A 21836-nucleotide genomic window follows, 5' to 3' on the forward strand; every position below is an offset into this window, starting at 1 on the left:
AGAAACCAATAGTCCAGTAACAGAAGAAGAAGAAGAAGAAGAAGAAGAAGAAGAAGAAGAAGAAGAAGAAGAAGAAGAAGAAGAAGAAGAAGAAGAAGAAGAAAAAGAAGAAGAAGATGTGTTCGGGTTCTATTCACCATAAATGCCAGATGATTTAAAAGCAGAGCTTAGCTAGGGTGTAACTCAGTGATAGAGAATTGGTTTAGTATATAGTATATGGAAGGCCCTGGGTTCAGACCCTAACACTTAAGTTGTTAGGTATGGATACTGTTATATAAATTGTGAGGAGCATAAAGGTGGACAGATCTGTATGCAACGCTAGCATGCCAAAATATGTATGTTCAATGAACTCTGGAATTAAAACTACAAACAGGAAGGCTCGCGCACAAACTGCCCTGGGGGGACGTCCTGGATGGAAGCACTTTGTGCGTTCACTTGGGCGTGAGGTGCCCTGTCAGTCACCCAGCTGTGGAAGCAGCTCACACATTGTCTTCCTGTCCTCCTTCCATTCCCACTCAATTCCCTCCCACTTCTGGCTTCCTAGGATGCTCCTCACAGTCAGACAGGCCTGGGCAGTGTTTGCACCTATCTGGTCCCTTGGAAATGTCACACTGCAGTGTGACCGCCACTGGCATGCTGGCCTAGGAATACAGCAGGTAAAGGAGTGGACTCAGTATCAGAGCTCAGAGCTTTATAGGCTGGTGGACACTAGCTGTGGGTGGCCCCATCCCATGGGCTGGGGTAAAAAGGAAATGGGCTGAGTGGCCTCTTGTGTGCAGAAGAGGGCCCATGATGGTTCTAGGGTTTGCTGCCCTATCATCTGCAGAGGGTAGAATAACCTCATGATGTCATATGTAGCATCCCTAGTAGATGACGTCTTGTGAACTGGGGACACAGTCCTCTGCAGTGAGGCATGTGAGCTCAACCCTGGCACTAAGGTGTGGGTATGGGGCTAAGACTCTTAACCCTGTCGAGTGCTGGGCCTTACACCCAGGACCTTGTACATGCTAGGCAAGTTCTCTGCCACTGGCCACACCTGTGGCCCATTCCCTTCTCTATTAATCAGTTCTATTTATTTGTTGGGGGGGGGCATTAATCAAAAGATAAAGCACAAGAACTAGGTCTCTCCTTTCACCATGGAGATCCCAGAGATAAAACTCAGTTTACTGAGCTTGGCCGTGAGCGCTTTCCCCCACTGAGCCAGCTTGCCAGGCGCCCCCAATTTTCTTCAAAGACTGCTGTTTCCCACCTCAACATCTGCTGGTTTAAAGGTTTTGATGGCTAAGAGATCAAAGCCTCAAAATGGGGCCACTCAGCACCATGCTGAAGACAATCTAGCTTGCCAAGTGGCTACCGTGTGTTGTCCATGCTGCTGGGTGAACAGGCCGTGGGCAAGAGAGTCGGCCATTGTATAGAATGACGGATTTAGACTTGAATTCCCCAGTTCGGTAGCCAGGAGCCACCTGTGACTGGTTTATTTAAAAAGTAATTAAAAGTAGGTCAAATCACTTCCCTAGCCTATTGGCCACAGAGCCAGCAGGCAGTCACCTACATGTGTTGGCTCCCAGCTACCATACCAAGCAGAGTGAACTCAGGCACGTCCCGCGTGAAAAAAACACTATAGGATGGCACTGCCCTACACTTTTAGAGCATAACGTAGAAGTCACAGTAGAAGCTTCTGCCCTGCCTGCTAGCCCCACTAGTCCTGAGCCATCTTGATCGGTTTGAACTTGAACATCACTATACTATGGCCAACATGAAATGAAGCAAAGCTACAGCAGGCATCTTAGGACCCGCCCTGGTCCCTGCTCTGGGTAGCTGAGGACCCAAGCTGAGTGAATGAACACGGGCTACAGGCTACAGGCTACGTCTCAGCCCAGAGAGCTGTAATCTGTCTGTATTTTCTCCCCTACTGTGCTTCACCCAGATTTACATATCTTTAATGAGTTTCTCTATTCCTTCCCATTATTCTACTGTGGTATATTTTGTTGGCAGAATAGTGAACCCTTGGGGGTGGCCCAGAGCTGCCGAGGAAATGCTGAAGGTATTTTATCTTGTTGGACCTAGACCGCTCTCCTGCCCCTTCCCCCCAGCATGGTAACAGGCTGGCCCGAGGGAAGGTGCAGAGGATGATTTTGGCTGCTCGAGCACTTTCCAAAGTTAGAGTAAATGGAGTTGGTGCTGCTGTTCAATAACAAAGCCTCAGGCTGGAAAAGAGGTAGAAACAGTAAAAAGGACCAGATCACGTGATGACATGCAGAGGGCATGTCTGTCTTCCTAGAAATCTCCCAAGACTCATCTGAAAAGCTGAAAACATTAAATAGTTGACTGGGGTGACCATGCACAAACCTGCTTCTCCATTTACAGGTTTACTCTGAAAGGGGAAAAAATGTTAACAATGTGGGGGGGGGAGCAGAGCTCGAATGCCAGCCCTTCCTGCTGTGAATGTGCTGGGGGCCTGAGGTGGGGAGATTTGGGGCTCCCAGGCAGACTCCTTCCCTCTGGAGGAGGCTGTGACCACTGTGCTTGGGGCTAGCTCAGACTGTCAGCCTTGCCTGCTCCATGGCTGTGTAGTGAGGAGGGTACAATCTCCTCCACAGGAGGCCCAAGTCACAGGACACAGTTGGAGAGACAAGAGTCTCTTGTGGGACACAAATCAGCAGCAGATCCAAGATTTATGATGCTCTAAGCTTACACAATTTGGAAGCCTTCCAAAGAAAATCATAAAATCTATCAATATAAAATCAGATAGAAATACATCTAAAGAGAAAAAAATCCTTACAAATAGGAGTTTCTGACACATTGTGACTAATAACTTACATGTAGGGACTGCTGACCCTGATCAACTCAAATCAGCATACTTTGATCAACTGCCTAACACACCCAGCCAGATGAGCAAACCAAGCGTGCTACCACTGAGCTGCGTTCCCAGCCTTGGTTTTCAGAGACACAGTCTTCCTCTCTGCCCTAGGCTGGCCTTGAACTCATGATCTTCCTGCCTCAGCTTCCCAGTACTGGACCTCCTGGCTTGCATCACCACCAGCTCCCAATACTTTTATAATGATAATCCCACCCCTCTCATTTCTCACCATGCACTTTTGATCATCTCATTATCTGACACAACTTTTTATTCTGATGTGTCCTGTCAAGAAACTATAGAAAGATAAGTCGAGGCTTCCCTTGGTATAGCTGGATTAGCCATTGGTTATTTTTATAAATGATGATTTAGTAAAAAAATTCTTTTGTTTTTATGACTAATTGGTAAAGTCATAAGCATCTTTAGGATTGTCAAATTAGGACACATCCTCATCAAGTTTCTTGTATAAATGAACTATAAGACTTCAGAGTGTTTCAAGTTTTCATTTGCACAAGATCTATCTTAAATACCCTAAATTGATGGCACTCGTTAACCAGGGCAATTCAGACGCATTCTTAAATTGCTACTACATTGCTCTGAGCCACATAATTGTGTAATAAAATCCCTCTTATGTTACACACACTGTACTTATTGACGGGTGCACGTGGGAGTCTCACCATGAAGGCACTTCTTTCTCTTAGCAATCTTGCTGTGCTGGTGGCAATTTTGTGTGCCATTTCATCTGAAACTGCCAGACCTCATCAGGACAAGACGCATCACTGACCCTAAGAAATGGCTCCATACATTGAGATGCATAAAGCGTCCAGCTTCACACACACAAAAGCACTTGCCATTTATAAGAGGGCTCTAATACCCTAGCCCTAGACCTTGGAACACTGATAGACTTTCATGTGGATGAATCCCATTACAGAGGAACAAAATGTATGATTCATTTATAACTGCCTGGACTGCATTGCTACATGTGTTGTTGGCAGGAGAGAGTTCTTGTTTTGACAGGTCATTCATGAGAACAGATTCTTGTGGAAGAATTTTTCATAGACTAGCTTCTAGTTTTGTACTTTTCAAGTCTAGTTTCTCCTCCACAGCTGCCAGTGCTGGGCATTGCCACAGATATATTTTACTGTGGCCTATGGCCTGCACCATTACATAGTGGTGTGGTGGATACTGGTGGATGAGATGTACTAGGAACAATTCCCAAAACAGAATGGCCAACAATAATTTAACTGTATGGCTGCGATGGAGGTGGCTCAGTGGTTAAAGCACTTTCTATAGAAGTTTGAGGACATGAGTTCAAATTCCCAGAGTCCATATAAAGTTGGATATAGCAGTCCCAGTATTCCTCCGGTGAGGTGGGACAAGGAAATAGAATCTCTGGAAGCTCATGGGCCTGCTAGCCTGGTATGCACAGTGGTGGTAAACAAAAAAAGACCCTATCTAAACCAAGGTTGTAGGCCAAGACCAACACCTGAGGTGGTCTTCTAGCTTCCTCATGGGCATGCACACTGTGGAGGTCTGAATAGGAATGGCCCCCATAGTCTCATGTGTTTGAATGCTTGGCCGCTAGGGAGTGGCACAATTATGTGATGTGGCCTTGTTAGAGTAGGTGTGGCCTTGCTGGAGGACATATGTTGCTGTCGGGGTGGGCTTTGAGGTCTTAGAAGTTCACTCCAGTTCAATTCCTACTGCCTACAGATCAAGATGTAGAACTCTCAGCTCCTTCTCCAGCATCATGTCTGTCTGTCTGTCTGACCATCACCCTTACTGCCTACACCCACAGGAAAAATGACAAGGTTCTTGTAGATGAGTTTGGCTACATGCTAAACCCACATGGAGTTGGTACCATTTGCCGTGGAAAGCTGACTGGCACAGAGACCGTGGGATCTCAGAGTACTAACTGCCCAAACCCTTCACTGCACAGAGAGGAAACTAACACCCAGAGAACAGAAGAGGAGACCCACAGTCAGCTGAGAAATCTCCTGACCCCACCGTCAGCTTGGTCTTATCTTCCTTTCTGTCTTGGGCATCTTTAGTCTGTTCCCCCATGCCCAGGGATCCCCATTGTGAGCTGTGCTTTGCCCCCACTTTTAAGTAACCCATTTTGCAACAGCTCAGCCAAGCAAGTCAACTGCAATCTTCCTGCACTGAGTCCTCTTCTGGGAGACCGGCCCAAACAGAGTCTTGCTGACAGGGGAATGAGTCACACTCCTGTCCCCAGGGGTGGAGTCAGTGACCAGCCTGAGCAGCAGTGGGTTAGCCCAGACCCGCCAGTGCAGCAAAGCCTGCTGACAGAGGCCGGATGCACAGACTAGCACCCAGGGCACCCAGGGAAGCCACTGTCCTTCCATCCCATGAGCCCTAACAGATACGACACTCCTGATATTTTCTAACTCATCTTTGCAGTGACATGTCTCTTTTGTCCTATGCAATCTGGATGCTGTAGAATAATTTTTAAAGCCATACATATGGTTCACATATCAAAACAAAATGTCTCACAGCACACCTACCCCATGCCCCCATCCCTGATTCCCCAGCAGAAAAGCACTTTTGTTCATTCCTTGTATTCTTCCAGTATTATTTGAGGCAGATATAAATAAATATGTATCCTTACCCTTCGCTCTTTTTTGATGTGTGTAGGTGTTTTGCCTACATGTCTGTGTACCATGTGCATGCAGTGCCTGTGGAGGCCAAAGAGGGCACTGGATCCTCTGGAGCTAGGGTTGCAGACAATTGTTAGCAACCACGAAATGCTAAGAACCCAACCCAGATCCTCTGGAAGAGCAGCTGGTGCTCCTAACCTCTGAGCCTCCTCTCAAGCTCCAGTTCTCCCCCTTTTTGCCCACAGGGAACTTCCTTGCAAAGCTACTTAACCAAACTGGAGATCTTTCCGGACCATGACAGGAGGCATTTTCAAATTCCACTTCAATCATGATGTCCTGGGCTCTCTATCATTGAGATTCCGTAGCCTAAAGAGCCAGAGTTCCTTAGGAAATGCCAGTTTCTCCTCAGTCCCAGAAGTCTTCTTTTCTGCTGAATAACAGTGCTCAGAGGTAGGAAGTCTAGGTGGCTGTGAGTACAGCCAGAGTCTTCAGGGACTGAGAGGAGAGAGAAAGTGAGGTGACTGTGATCCTGTGTACACAGAGGGCAAAGGTCAGGCTTGAGAGTGCTCATGGTCCCAGTACCCTGGAGGCAGAAACAGGATAGCAAGCTAGGACCCCCTGGGCTGCAGCAAGCTCCTCACAGATATTTAGTTGGGCATATGAAACCTCACTGTCCCTTGGGCTTAAAGCCTTGGAGAAAGGGGAGCGTCTACTATGTGTAAACCCCAAGTGCATGTGTGGAGGCCTGTTTCTTGAGAACCCTGGGGTCAAAAACCATCAGTGCCTTGGAAGCCCGTGTGGGAGGCGAGCAGAGCCCGTGAGGCCAGGTCACCTGTACAAAATGGAAGCCTTCTATATGAAGCAGGCACCCCACCACCTGCCTGCACCAGCCAAGATGGTTCTAGAACTTCTGCAGGAACCCAGAAGAGATAGGCTTCCACTAAGGCCCACAGGAGCCAGAGCCATGACCTGGGCTTGGCTGTGGGAAGAGCCCACCATCACCCCGTCCAGAGCTGCTCTCTACCCAGCCTCCCTGGAAACTCAGCTTGCTAACGGCCTCCTTATGGTCAGGAGGCTGGGCCCTGCTCCCTCGAGCCTCTCTGAGAACCATATTTTAACTTCTATACCAAGACAATCACTGCAAATGGGATTTGGGGGGGGGGGGCTGGTGGTTTGAATGAGAACGCCTACCATAGGCACATATATTTGGAAGGTCAGATCAAGGATTTGTTTTCAGCACTAGGATCTGAACCCAGAGCGTCACGCACAGGAGGCAAGTGCTATTCCATGAGCTACACAGGCCCAGCCCTTCACTGCCTAAGTTCCTTGTGAAACTTTATAATTAACTGTATTTTTCAAGCTTGTCTGTGTGTGCATGTACATGTGTGTGTGCATGTGCTGGAGACCAGATTTTAGATACATGCCTTCCTCTATTGTATTCAATGTTATTTTCTGAGGCAGTATCTCTCACTGAGCCTGGAGCCCATCATTCTGCGTGCCTAGCTAGCCAGAAAGCCCTCGAAATTGGTATGTCTGTGCCCCATAACATCTGGGGTTAGATACATATACTTCAATACCTGGGCCAATTTTACCTGGGCTCTGAGGATCTGAATTCCGGTCCTCATGCTTGCTTAGCAAATACCTTACCATTGAGCCATCTTCCCAGTTTCTTCAAACTGCCAACTTTAAAACATTTTATTGCTTTGTCTTTCTTTCTTAGTGCATGTATATGCGCAAGTACGCACATGTGAAGATCAAAGGACAACTTGAAGAGTCAGTTCTTTCCCTCTATAATGTGAATCACGGAGTATGATCTCATATCATCAGGCTTGGCGTCTGAGCCATCGCGCCCACTTACATCTATTTTTTAGCTAACATGTAAAAACTATACACGAACACCAGGCAGTGGTGGTGCACACCTTTAGTCCCAGCACTTGGCAAGCAGAGGCAGGTGGATTTCCAAGTTTAAGGTCAGCCTGATCTACAGAGTGAGTTCCAAGGCACCCAGGGCTATACAGAGAAACTGTACCTTGGAAAACAAAAACAAAGATGTTTTTTGCTAATTTAGTCAGTTATTGCTAGTTAATTCAGGTTAAATTTACCTCCTCAGAGATTTATAACTTACTGATGTTGAGAACTTTAAAAGCATTTTTTTGAGTATCTATTATGTGCCAGGCATTGTGTTGATACATTGTTGCCTCTTTTCCTTCTCAACACTGTCATTCAAGTTACTTAGTCTCATCTCCCAGATGAGAAAAGTGAGGTCTAGAGAGATTGTGTAATGGCATAAGGTCACACAGTAAGTGCAGAGCCACCTTTTGATTCCAGGAAAGCCTGATGCCAAGGTCAGGGTGCTTTCATAGATGACACAGATGTCGTCTTTCAGCTCCAACAGAACCAAGGGTCAGATTTCCCGGTGGTACTGTGCCTTGACTCACTGTCATTTTCAGTGCAACAGAGCCAGACCTGGAGAGTAGAAGAGAGCCTGCAGAGTGAGGGCCAGGGTATAATGTCTGTTTTCAGGTGTAGATATGGGCACAATCAGAAGGGCACAGCTTGCCAGAGAGAGATGCTTGAAAACAGCCTTCCTCCAGAGGTGCTCACAGAGTGGGGTAACTGGTTTGATGGAGGAATGCATGGGGGTCCCTAGGATCTTCAAGAAGTGAACTTAACCCAGCTTGAGGAAGGAGATCAGGATGCTTCCTGGAGATGCAGAATGAACAGTCAGGAGCAGGCTTACCAAGCTGTTCTAGAGTCCTTGTTGCTGCTGTGAGAAATACCCTGGCCAAAAGCAACTTTATGGGTGAAGGAATTTATTTGGCTTGCACTTCTAGGTTATAGTTCATCGCTGAGGGCAATTCCAGGTTACAGTTCATCACTGAAGTTACTCCTAAGTTATATACCCCATCATTAAGGTCACTCACAGGTCATAGTCCATCATTGATGTCACTCACAGGTTACAGTCCGTCACTGAGGTCACCCCCAGGTTTATAACCCATCGATTGAGATCCCTTGCAGGTTTACAGTCCATCACTAGGGCAGCTCCAGGTTATACTCCATCTTTGAGGGCAAGTCAAGGCAGGAACTTAAGTAACTAGTCATAGCACATTCACAGATGAGAGCAGAGAGAGACGGGAGGTCCTCCCATGCTTGCTCATTTGCTCTGCTTAGCTCGCCCCCCTCACAAAGCTCAGGGCTTAGCCCATGAGACGATGCTGCCTGTCCTCAGACTGGTCATCCTATCACAGTCCCCTCACATAGGCCCACAGGCCAGCCTGATCTAGATAAATTCCCACTAAAACCCTCTTACTAGTTTTGACTCTAGGTTGTGTCAAGTTGACGGTTAAAACTTACCAGCCCAAGAGTGAGTGGTGTCCAAAGGCTGCAGGTGAGGGAGGATGAGGCTGTTCTGGAGAACTGGAGGGAGTACACGTGGCCAGAGACTTGGGGAAGCACTTGTTACAACACAGGAGGGAAGGGGACCCTTGTATGCTGTTGGTAGGGATGTAAGCATAAACAGTTGTTGTGGAAGAGAATAGGGGGTTCCTCAAAACACAAAAGTCACAATTCCCATATGACCTAGCAACTCCAGTTCTGAGCGTTTACCCATAGATTTGAAATCAGTGTGTCTGGGAGACATATTTAATCCTGCGTCCCCTGTAGCAGTCTTCAGAATAGTCATCACTATGAAATTAGGGTTATAGAGATGGCTCAGTGGTTAGAAGCATGAGTGTTGGGAACAAAAAGGTTCTTTTTTAAAATTATTATTGGATATTTTCTTGATGTACATTTCAAATGTCCCGGTCCCCCCCATCCCATCCTCCCTCCCCCTGCTTCTATGAAAGTATTCCAACACCCACCCACCCACACCTGCCTCCCTGCCCTCCAATTCCCCTACACTGGGTCATCAAGCCTTCACAGGACCAAGGGCCTCTCCTCCCATTGATGCCCAATCTAGGCCATCCTCTGCTACATATGTGGCTGGAGCCATGAGTCCCTCCATGTGTACTCCTTGGTTGGTGGTTTAGTCCCTGGGAACTCTGGGGCCTCTGGTTGGTTGATATTGTTATTCTTCCTATGGGGTTGGACACCCCTTCAGCTCCTTCAGTCCTTTCTCTAATTCCTCCATTGGGGAACCTGGAGCACAGAGGTTCTTTTGCTCACAAATCACTGGGGAAACCAGGAATGTTATTGATGCAGGGACGTCTCCTCCAAGGAGGAAATGAGTACAGTTCTCTACCCACCCAGAAGGCTGGGAGTGGATGTTGTTAATGACCTGGTGGCCTTTGTTATCTGTAGAGCAAGACCTTACCCAAATCCCCCAGAATGTTTATCCTAGACTCTCCTAGATCTTTATATTTAGCTCTCAAACAATAAACCAATCCTTAGGAGAACTGTTATTTGTACTTTATAGCCTAATGACCTCCATGCTGTCTTGGATAGAGACCACACCAGATCCTAAGTTCTAGAAATCATCTTCATGGTCACATATGCGTTTCAAAAGACTTTCTATATAGTATGCCTAAAGCTTTATTCTGTATCTGGAACAGGAATGACTCTTGTCTGTGAGGAACCCTAAGGGCTTTTCCAGACCACATCCTCCTTACAGCTCCCCCCCCCCCCGCCCCCACCTAGGGTCAAGGCTAGACCAGGTTCCATTCTCCACCCACAGGAACATTCTTGAGTAAAAAATTCTCAGAATGTGCTAATAGTCACCTGACCCTCAAGAAAGTCCCAGGTAGAGTTCAAATGTATGTCATACTTGCTAACCAATAGATTTAAAGGTCAATATGCTTAGCCAATAAGTTTGAACTGTAACCTTGCTGAAGTAACCTGTGCCCCTAAAAAGTATAAAAACTGCTTGTAATAGCCATCCAGGCTTCTCATCACTCGACTCCAGGGACTTATTGAGTGTTGACCCCGATGCATCAGAAAGTAAACCTCTTACTTTTGCATCATCAAGCGACATCTCTGTCTCTCACTAGACGGCATCTCAAAGTAAGAACCACTGGCCAAGGGTCAGGGTCTTACATTTGGAAACTTTTTTCCAAATTGTACTGTGTTTAAATATGCTTACAATAAACTGCCTGGCGTCAGACTCTCTAGAAGTTTGATCCAGCCTAAGTCAAGCTGAATTGAATGTTCTTTCTTGCTTTTTTGTGGTTTGCTTCCCTGCTGCTTGCATGGACCTGCTCAACACACACACACACACACACACACACACACACACACACACCACCTGCTTTTTCAGAGAATATGAGTTTAATTCCCAGCAACCACATGGCAGCTCATAACTATCTATAACTTCAACTCACAACTGTCTGTGATTCCAGAGAACTCAGCACCCTCTTTCTGGCCTCTATATGTCCTATATGTACCTGGTACATAGACATACATGCAAGCAAAACATACTCAAAATAAATAAATAAATAAATAAATAAATAAATAAATAAATAAATATTTTAAAAATAAAATCAACCTGAGAGCCCACTAATATGAATGGTTAAAGAAATGGCATATACATACAACTGGAGAAATTAGAAAACCACTGATAAGCAAAATAACCAATCATAGAAAGATAAATACCATAGCTGGTATTTGTATGTGAAAGCTAAAACAAAGCTGTTGTACTGGCTGGTTTTGTGTGTCAACTTGACACAGGCTGGAGTTATCACAGAGAAAGGAGCTTCAGTTGGGGAAGTGCCTCCATGAGATCCAACTGTGAGGCATTTTCGTGGATGGTGATCAAGAGGGAGGGCCCCTTGAGGGTGGTACCATCTCTGGAGGCCGGTGGTCATGGGTTCTATAAGAGAGCAGGCTGAGCAAGCCAGGGGAAGCAAGCCAGTAAGAAACATCCCTCCATGGCTTTTGCATCAGTTCCTGCTTCCTGACCTGCTTGAGTTCCAGTCCTGACTTCCATTAGTGATGAACAGCTGTGTGGAAGTGTAAGCTCAATAAACCCTTTCCTGCCCAACTTGCTTCTTGGTCATGATGTTTGTGCAGGAATAGAACCCTGACTAAGACAGCCATGGAGCTACAGAATAGGATGGAGGTTACTACGGTCTGGGAGGAGAAGAAGGTAACAATCAGAAGGTACAAGGGACATTCAAACAATTTATTTTAAAAAGAGCATATGTTTTTAAAAAATGGGCTAAGGCTGGGCAGTGGTGGCGCACGCCTTTAATCCCAGCACTTGGGAGGCAGAGGCAAGGGGATTTCTAAGTTCAAGGCCAGCCTGGTCTACAGAGTGAGTTCCAGAACAGCCAGGGCTACACAGAGAAACCCTGTCTGGGGGGTGGGGGGAATGGCCTAAGGACAGAGCTCGTAGCAGAGTGCTTGGCCAGCACACGCGTGGCTTGCAGCTTTGTGGCCACTCCACTCATGTGCAACTGGAGAAACTATGTAATGGGAGCAGAAGGGGATGTCGTCTACAGAGCAAAATGTGGTGTGTGTGTGTGTGTGTGTGTGTGTGTGGTGTATTTATGTAATTAAGACTGAGTAAATAGAAGGAATCCAGTGAAGAACTGGCAAAAGGGAGAACTGTGTGACACACCGTGACACACTGCCGCCTCCATGACAAGATGCTATTTTATTTTATTTTTGTTTTCTTTTGGGGGCAGGGGGCATTTTCAAGGGTAGAGGGCAGATATGGAGGGATGGGGAGATGAATGGGATTGAGGTGCATGATGCGAAATTCACAAAGAATCAATAAGAAGTTAAAAGGAAAAAGGAAATATAACTTATCAAAGCTGACACTAAAAGCAATGGAAAGTCTGAATGGTTCTATAATTGTTAAGGAACATGCATTTATTATTAAAAATCTTTATGGATTGGGGAATGGGCAGAGGGAAGATGGCTTATGGGACTTATGGGGAGGGGGGAACCGGGAAAGGGGAAATCATTTGGAATGTAAACAAAGAATATAAAAAATAAAAATAAATAAATAAAATAAAAAAGAATTTTAAAATGAAAAAAATCTTTATGGAAAGAAAAAGAAGTCTTGTGATTTAGCGAGATTTTCCAAACTCTAAGGAAGTATCTCTTTGTCTTATTTTGCTGTGTTTTGTTTTCTTGTAAGATAGAGTCTCACTATGTAGCTCTGGCTGTCCTGGAACTCACTCTGTAGACCAGACTGGCCTTGAACTCAGAAATCCACCTGCCTCTGCCTCCCAAGTGCTGGGATTAAAGCTGTGCACCACCACTGCCTGGCTCATGAAAACTTTTTTTTTTAAAGATTTATTTATTATTATTATTTGTAAGTACACTGTAGCTGTCTTCAGACACTCCAGAAGAGGGCATTAGATCTCATTACAGATGGTTGTGAGCCACCATGTGGTTGCTGGGATTTGAACTCAGGACCTTCAGAAGAACAGTCAGTGCTCTTAACCGCTGAGCCATCTCTCCAGCCCCATGAAAACTTTTTTAAAATCAGTAAAATTTAGTGAACAGCTCTGGACATTTTGTCCACACACAAAAGCAACTGCATTTCTGCTAACCAGATACTGTAGCTTTTTGTTACTGTAATGGTCTCAGCTTTAGCATTTACTTTACAATTGTATCTAGGAATAAGTCTAAGGGAAATTGAATAAGTGTATACATTTTGCTATTGAAAGACATTTTTAAAATCCTAACTTCAGAAGGATATACCATATTCATGGTTGAAAGATACAGAATGCTCAAAGTATCACTATTCCAATTAGTCTGAAAACCAGACAAAAATCCCACAATTCCTCATTGATAGTGATGCAATCCTATAACTGGATGTGAACACTCACAAGAAGAAGTGTGCTGCTAAGAGTGGAAATGAATCTCACATAGTGAAACAGGAAAGAAGCTAAACACAGAAGAGAAGAATGTATATGGCTCGTTACTGTTTTCATTTCTAGAGAACTGGAAGCTGAGTCTGGGAAATGGTGCTGACCACACAGTGTGAGGACTTGAGTTCGGATCCCCAGGACCCATGCAAAAAGGTGGGTGCAGTGGCAGGAGCCTGTGATGTCTGCGGTGGAGAGGTGGAGACCTGCGCATCTCTGAGGCTGGCCCATCAGCTCTACTGAATCTGTCCAGTGAGAGACTGCTGCTGATACTCCGTTGCTAGGGGAATGTACTGGCTGGTTTTGAGTGTCAACTTGACACAGGCTGGAGTTATCACAGAGAAAGGAGTTTCAGTTGGGGAAGTGCCTCCATGAGATCCAACTGTGAGGCATTTTCTCAATTAGTGATCAGAGGGGAGGGCCCCTTGTGGGTGGTACCATCTCTGGGCTGTATTCTTGGGTTCTATAAGAGAGCAGGCTGAGCAAGCCAGGGGAAGCAAGCTAGTAAGAAACATCCATCCATGGCCTCTGCATCAGCTCCTGCTTCCTGACCTGCTTGAGTTCCAGTCCTGACTTCCTTTAGTGATGAACTGCAACATGGAAGTGTAAGCTCAATAAACCTTTTCCTCCCCAACTTGCTTCTTGGTCATGATGTTTGTGCAGGAATAGAAACCCTGACTAAGACAGGGAGACAAAAACCATGTCTACCCTTCCTCCTGAAGTTCCAGTAACAAGGAGTTCCAAGCCCACCAGAATTCACTCTGGGGAACCAATGAGTTTATTAGGCATGCTTACAGAGCAACGGAGGGCCTTAAAACAACCATAGGCGAAAGCCCTGGGGATGGCTCCCCTATGGCCCCATAGGTGGACCCCCCTCCCTCTAGCCTTTCCCTGCCTATATCCGCTAGCCTCTACTGGAGGCCCCCCATAGTTGTGCAGAATTGCATATAACTGGTCAGGAGGACTGTTTGTTTTTAGTTTTGTTTTCTATTTTCTTTTGGGAGAGGGGTGCATGCAATGTGGAAGTTGGATATGAAGGGACAGGAAGATGAGTGGGATTTGGGGTGCATAATGCAAAATCACCAAGAATTAATACAAAGTGAAAAGGAAGCAAGCTGTGGACCTACAGTTTGCATAGTTTTCTGAATGTGTGTTTTAAATGTAGTTTTTTTTTTCCTGAAAACTTTGTAAGTGAAAATTTCTGATATAAAGACTTCTCAAACTCAGTGTCTCTGTTGAATTCCAGGTCATGGGTTACTCATACTCAGCGGCGCTGAGCACTTTTATATATTTAGTTCTCTTTAATTAAATGGTTCTATGTGAAATATGTGCTATTCTTGTCACTATAACCCCTTTTCTTTTGGGGATACAGGAGGTTAAACTCGGGGTCTCCAGTGAACTGCAACTATATCCATTGTCCTTTTATTATTTATTTTGAGATTGATTCTTACTCAGTTGCCCAGACTGGCGGAGAACTTTGGACTCCCCTGTGGGTACTTGGAATTATGCTGATTTTTTTTATTTGTAAACCTGTTCCTGTACATGCACATGGGTGCTGGGTAGTTTTATGTGAACTTGGCACAAGCTCTAATCAATCATTTGGGAACAGGGGGACCTCAACTGAGAAAATGCCACCATGAGATTGGCCTGTGGGCAAGCTGGTGGTGCAGTTTCTTGATTTATGATTGATGTGGGTAGGCCCAGCTCGTCGTTGGCAGTGCCATCCCTGGGCTTGTCCTGGATACTGTAAGAAAGCAGGCTGAGCAAGCCATAAGAAGCAAGCCAGTAAGCAGCACTCCTCCACGGCCTCTTTATCCACTCCTGCCTCAAGTTTCTGCCCTGAATTTTCACAGTGATAACATGTGACCTGAGGGCTGTAAACTGAAACAAGCCCTTTCCTCCTGTGGTGGTTAGAATATGCTTGATCCAAGGAATAGCACTTTTAGGTGGCGTGTCCTTGTTGGAGTGGATGTGACCTTATTAGGAGGCGTGTCCTTGTTGGAGTGGGTGTGACTTGATTAGGAGGCGTGTCCTTGCTGGAGTGGGTGTGACCTTATTAGGAGGTGTGTCCTTGTTAGAGTGGGTGTGACCGTATTGGAAGAAATGTGTCACCATGGGGATGGGCTTTGAGACCCTCCTCCTAGCTGCCTGAAAGATTCAGTCATCTGTTTGCCTTGGGAACAACATGTAAAGTTCCTTCTCCAGAAGCATGCCTGACTGGGCACTGCCATGCTTCCTGCCTTGATAACGGACTGATCCTCTGAACTTGAAAGCTAGCCTGTTTTAAATGTTGTCCTTTATAAGAGTTGCCTTGGTCGTGGTATCTCTTCACAGCGTTGGAAACCTTAACTAAGACACCGTCCCAAGTTGTTTATGGTCACGTTGTTTTATCAAAACAGTAGAAAACTACTAATACCACGTGCGCCATTCCAGAGTGCGCATGCGCCATCAGTGAAGGCCCCACAGGCTCTGTCTGCTTTTCCTGGCTTTTTCACAGGACTTTTAGCTCTTCACACTTGCGCATCAAACACTTTACCCATTGAGCAATTTCCCTAGTCACTCTCATTTCCATTTTGAAGAAAACGTTTGCAAATGATCTTACCCATTTTGCAGACGAGGAAATCGGGGTCTGGGAACTCTAATCTGACTTAGTTAATGTCACAACACAATTTGCTGAGAACTAGAACCTGGAGTCATGTTTCAGCAGGGTGATGCGATCTCACGTTCTTTGCCACCCCACTGAGTCATGCCGGCAGCTGCTGCTTCTCCGCTCCACGGCTCCACTCGTTTCTCAGTTCCTGGAAAAGTGTTTCTCCAGCCGCACAGTCAGTCGTTCCGCTATCGGGCGCATCTGCACCATGGTTGATGGCACAAAAGACACTAACAACTCCTATTGTGTTTGGCACTTGCCAAAAATGCACAAAATTTCAAGAACTTGGGATACTGAACTAGGAAAAAAGCGGAATAACGAGGCTTTTGTTTAGCCCAGGAGGACCGGAGTAGTGACGGCAGCACAATAGACGTTTCCACTGCCAAGATGTAAGTGAAATGATTTTCTGCATCTTAAGCCCAAATCCACTAGGGCTTTTTAATTGGCAAAGAATAATACATTATGCAAATGGAGGATATTACCCCTAACACCTCTTCATATCTTTTTTCCCCTAAATTGGTAGTTTCTCAGTTAACTATGCATAAAAACTGGGAACAATCAGTATTCTCAGCTATCATTTTTAGGAACTATTCCAAGTTTTTAACAACAGTGATCACTGATTGGAGCTTTTTCTACATTTTTGAATTTTCTGTAATGAATATATTCCATTATTTAAATCAGGCAAAAATGTGAAATCAGTTGAGTATACAATTATTCTCTGACTGGACAAAGGACTTGGGAAGTGACCTGCCCCAAAAATTAGTCCCAGAGAGAAACTCCAGCCAAGTGGACAGAGGACTCCCAGAAGCCAGCTCCGTCCTTCATCGAGTCCCAGGGTAGTGGACAGCAATTGGCTACCAGGTATGTCCAGTGTAGGGCTGGGGAGAGCTGTGAAAGCAGCCCAGAACAAACTCATTAAACATTACCTGTTAAAAACACTTGTAAATGGATTGGTGTCTAGTGCTCAGAGGGAATTTTGCGACATTGTATTGCAATGTCAGCTGGTTAAGTACCTAGCTTCTAACCTTGGTGAAGGAGTTCAATTCCCAAGATTCACGTGGTGGAAGGAAAGAACTGACTCTAGCTGGTTGTCCTCCCTCTCCCTCCCTCTCCCCTCTCTCTCCCCCATCTGCCCCTCCCTCCTTCTCCCCCTCACTTCCTTTTCCTCTCCCCCCACCCACTAAATAAAAGGTTAAAAAAAGGTTTCCCTCAGCCTATTATTTGCCACTTAATAAAATTCAAGGGCAGGCCATTAGTTATCATCCATTTTCATATAATTACATAACAACAACATTATTAGAATATGTAAAATGTAAAAGACTAGCTGGGCAGTGATGGCGCACGCCTGTAATCCCAGCACTCGGGAGGCAGAGGCAGGCAGATTTCGGAGTTCAAGGCCAGCCTGGTCAACAGAGTGAGTTCCAGGACAGAAAGACCAAAACAGAGAAACCCTGTCTCAAAAAAAACAAAAAACAAAAAACAAAAAAAGAAAAAGAAAAAAAGAAAAATATAAAAGACTGTGAAAAGCATTAGTGGATGTTTTGTTTTCTGAGTGTAGATGTCAACCATCACATTTTGGTTATAAACACCCAGACCCTGGCTGCTGGGGCAGAGGGTTTATGGTAAGTACACTGGCCTGTCTCACAGTTTGCAGAGTATCGGAAGCTAAAGGAAGTTCAGCTGGAGAGGATAGGCAAGGGCTGAGCTCAGAGACAAGTTGGCTAGGGGACTGTTAGGGGAGCTGGCCCCCAGCTGCCCCTGGGTCTCTCAAGCCCACACTGCCACAATAAACATCTTCTGCCCTTGAGTCTTTTTCTCACTCCGAGTCAGCTGTCTGGGCAGGGTCACCTGACTCAGCCACTCCCCCGTGTTCTGGTGGTAAGATTCTGGTGCTTTTGTGTGGGCTTCCCCAAACATACAGTGAAGGTCCTGGGGAACAGGAAGGGTGTCCCAGTGTGGGAAAGCTTCCAGGGCATTTCATACGCATGCCTTTGTGTAATGCAGACTCCACAGCTGGCCTAAAAAACAATAGTCCTTGCAAGCAAAGATGGCATTTATTTATTTATTTGTTTATTTATTTATTTATTTGGTTTTGGTTTTTGTCGAGACAGGGTTTCTCTGTATAGCCCTGGATGTCCTGGAACTCACTCTGTAGACCAGGCTGGCCTCGAACTCAGAAATTTGCCTGTCTCTGCCTCCCAGAGTGCTGGGATTACAGGCATGTGCCACCACTGCCTGGCTGGCTTTTATAATGGTGAGGGGGGAGGGGCCCTCACTTTGGGGGGGGAAGGAATTGTTTATCTCACACACTGGGAATTCAAGGATATCGTTCACTGGGACAACAGATAAGTCAATAAAATAAGTGACATATGCCCACTCTGTCCTCTCAAGTTGGGGCTGGTGGTGCAGACTGTAGAGGAAGTGAGAGGCTCCATTTGAGAAGTACTGAGTCCAGGGCCAAGCTGCTACTTCTCACTGTCCCTGTTTGTACCCTGCAGGCCGCTCATGGTTCCCAGCACAGGTGATGAACAAGCCAACCAACCCACTGAGAGCAGCGCAGTGGCCGGTAACTACAGGGACAGGAGATGATACAAGGAGCCCCTGTGTGACAGTGCTAGTTCTGGAGAACCCACACTTTGGTCACAGCCACATCCAGAGCACCGTGGGGAGTGGGTTGCAAAAGTCAAGACCTGAGCTTGAACTTCTGGGAAAGGGCTGTGAGGGAGAGAGATGCTGGAGAAGCCACCACGGAACTAAGACAGGATGTGTTTACAGAGGGGAGGAGAGAGCTTCAAAGACAGAAGTCAGTGGAGTCCAGTGCTGAGGAGCTCGTGAGCTAAGGAGTGCTGCTGCCTGTGAAGCCCGTGTCCCAGGAACTCTGCACAGGGCGGCCTAATGCTCACAGCATCTCTGGGCTGCACATCATCACCATCACCAGCAGCAGCAGCAGCAGCAGCAGCACCACGCCTCCCCTAACGACACAGAGAGGCCAGAGTGCTTCGTGAAAAGGTAGTATTGTGAACCTGGGCTCTGTGATGAGTGGGGTGTGGGCTCTTCACCAGGACATGTCCTCCTTAGGACATTTGTGGCTGGCACCAGATACCCAACCCTGGGCAATTTATACAGGAAAGCAAGTGGATTTGTGTGTTGTGTGTTTCTTTCTTTTTTGAAACAGCATCTCGCTGTGGAGCCCTAGCTGTTCTGAAACATGCTATATAGACCATGCTGGCCTTGAACTAAATAAAAAAAAAATCCACTTGTCTCTGCCTTATGAGGGCTGGCCCGCCACCACACCTGGTGAAAACAGTTTGTTTTGGCTCAGTTCTAAAGGCTGGAGAGACCAAGGTGAGGTGGCCTCAGACCCAGCTTCATCTGTTGAAGTGACCTCACTCTTCCTAATGCTGAGACCCCTTAATATAATTCCTTGTGTTGTGGTCACCGCCAACCATAAAATTGTTTTTGTTGCTATTTCATAGCTGCAATTTTGCTACTGTTATGAATCATAATGTAAATATCTGATATGCAGATGGTCTTAGATGACCCCGTGAAAGGGTCGTTCAACCCCTCAGGGCCGAAGCCCACAGGCTGAGAACCACTGATCTACTGTGATGTCATGCTCTTTCAACTCACAGCAGGAAACAGAAGGGCTAGTGGGTACCACCAGAAGGAAGGTGTGCCCTGCAGCTTCTCTCTGAGATAAAAAACTCACTTTAAATAGACTCGAATTAAGTCAGCCCTCCCAATAGTTGGACACGGTGGCATAACCCTGTCATCCCAGCTACTGGAAAGGCTGAGTCAAGAGGACTTTGTTGAGTTCAAGACCTGCCTGAGTAACTTAGAGAGACCCTGTATCAAATCTAAATAAAGGCTGGGTGGCAGAATTCAAGCCTAGCTTGAATTCAGTGCTGGGCTCCATCCACCGCCATCACATACTCAGAAGACCCAGCACTTCCACAATAGCAATCTTGAGAAGGGTTTTGTTGAAGATGAACCCCATGACAAATCAGCTGCCTCACAGGAGAGTAATCCGTCCCTCGTAACTGGCAAGGGCTTTCCTTGACACTGTGGGGCAGTGGCACAGTGGGGCCAGGGCAGATGGAAGCTTGGGACTCGGAGCCAGGCGTGCAGCCACCTGCCACAGACAGTGTCCCGCTTGCAGCCGCCACCTGGGTGCTGCGGGACTCGACAACCTGAATCAGACTCTGCCCCTGAATGGCAGAGTCTCAAGTGACCTTACACCCAGAGAAGTCAGAAACACTGTGCAGGAACTTTGGGGGATGGGCTTCAGGGAAGATGGGCAGAGGGGGAGACTGAGTAGGACAATCAAGCGGTAAGTGAGATTTTTGTTTCTAAAATGGGTGATATCGCCATGCTTACCAGCTCAGAACAGTGGTTTGCAGCCCAGCAGTGTTAGAATTACATGCGGGGCTTCTAAACTGTGAGGGATTCCCTGACGCCCACCTTCGGAGAGTCTAATGAGATGCTTCTGCACAGCCCAGGTGGTTCTCCTGGAGCAGGGGGCAGGAAGAAGAACCAGGGAAGGAAGCAGGTAGGAGGGAGGTGCAGCCTCGGGAATGAGAAGAGGTGGCCCTCCCTGAAGAGGTAGCAAGGGTGGGGTGAGGATGGGTGAATGCACTGGGTGTTTGAAGCAAGGAGGAGAGATGGGAAGAGGAAAGCAGAGAGAAGTTGGGGTGTGGGTGATTGGGCCATCGAGGACGTCGACTTACAAAGTATACCGGATATCCATGATTTTTCTGATTTTAATAGGCTGGGTAGTGGTGGCACACACCTTTAATCCCAGCCCTTGGGAGGCAGAGGCAGGCGGATTTCTGAGTTCGAGGCCAGCCTGGTCTACAGAGTGAGTTCCAGGACAGCCAGGGCTACACAGAGAAACACAGTCTCGAAAAAACCAAAATAATAATAATAATAATAATAATAATAAATAGGACACATAATGGGGCAGCAAAAATGGTAGTTTAATAAATTCAATCAGACAATGTCAGTGGCCTGCTCAGACATTGGAGTATTAGAGTATCTTCTCTTTATACACAGCTTGGATCCAGGCAGAGTGGCTCATGCCTTTAATCCCAGCATAGTGGGCTGGAGAGAGGGCTTAGGGCTAAGAGCACTGGCTGCTCTCCCAGAGGATCTGGGTTCAATTCTCAGAGACCACATATCAGCTTACAACTGTAACTCCAGTTCAGGGGTATCTGACACCCTCACACAGAAATACATGCAGACAAAGCACCCAGTGCACATATAAATAAATAAATCTTTTTTAAAAGTTTCTGGCTCAGCGGTTAAGAGCACTGACTGCTCTTCCAAAGGTCCTGAGTTCAATTCCCAGCAACCACATGGTGGCTCACAACCATCTGTAATAGGATCTGAGGCCTTCTTCTGGTGTATCTGAAGACAGCTACAGTGTACTTGTCATTTACATAAAATAAATTTTTTTTGTTTTTTTTTTTTAAAAAAAAGTTCCAGGAGAGCAGGAGAGGCAGGTAGATCTTTGTAAGGTCTGGGCCAGGTCTGCATAGAGAGTCCAGAACAGTGAAGGCTACATAGAATAACCCTTTCTCAAACAAAACAAAACAAAACAAAACAAAACAAAACAAATCACACAGACAGCTTGGTGACGTGGTCTTGCGAGCTTATTTCTCTGTGCTGACCTCCAGCAGTGCATTAAGCTCTCTGGTGTTTTTTGTTTGTTTGTTTGTTTGTTTGTTTTTTAAGCACATCAACTGTGTTCTTGCCCCAGGGCCTTTGCACTGGCCATTTCTATCTCTGGGCTGTTCTCCAAGTGATCACTCGGTTTGTTCCTCACTTCATATGATCCTCCCCCGGAGTGCTCTCCTCAGAGTGTGCCCTCCTGTGATACTGGACTATCTTCTGAGCCA

This window comes from Apodemus sylvaticus, chromosome 7 (assembly GCF_947179515.1).
Source record: "Apodemus sylvaticus chromosome 7, mApoSyl1.1, whole genome shotgun sequence".
In the NCBI taxonomy this organism is placed as follows: Eukaryota; Metazoa; Chordata; class Mammalia; order Rodentia; family Muridae; genus Apodemus; species Apodemus sylvaticus.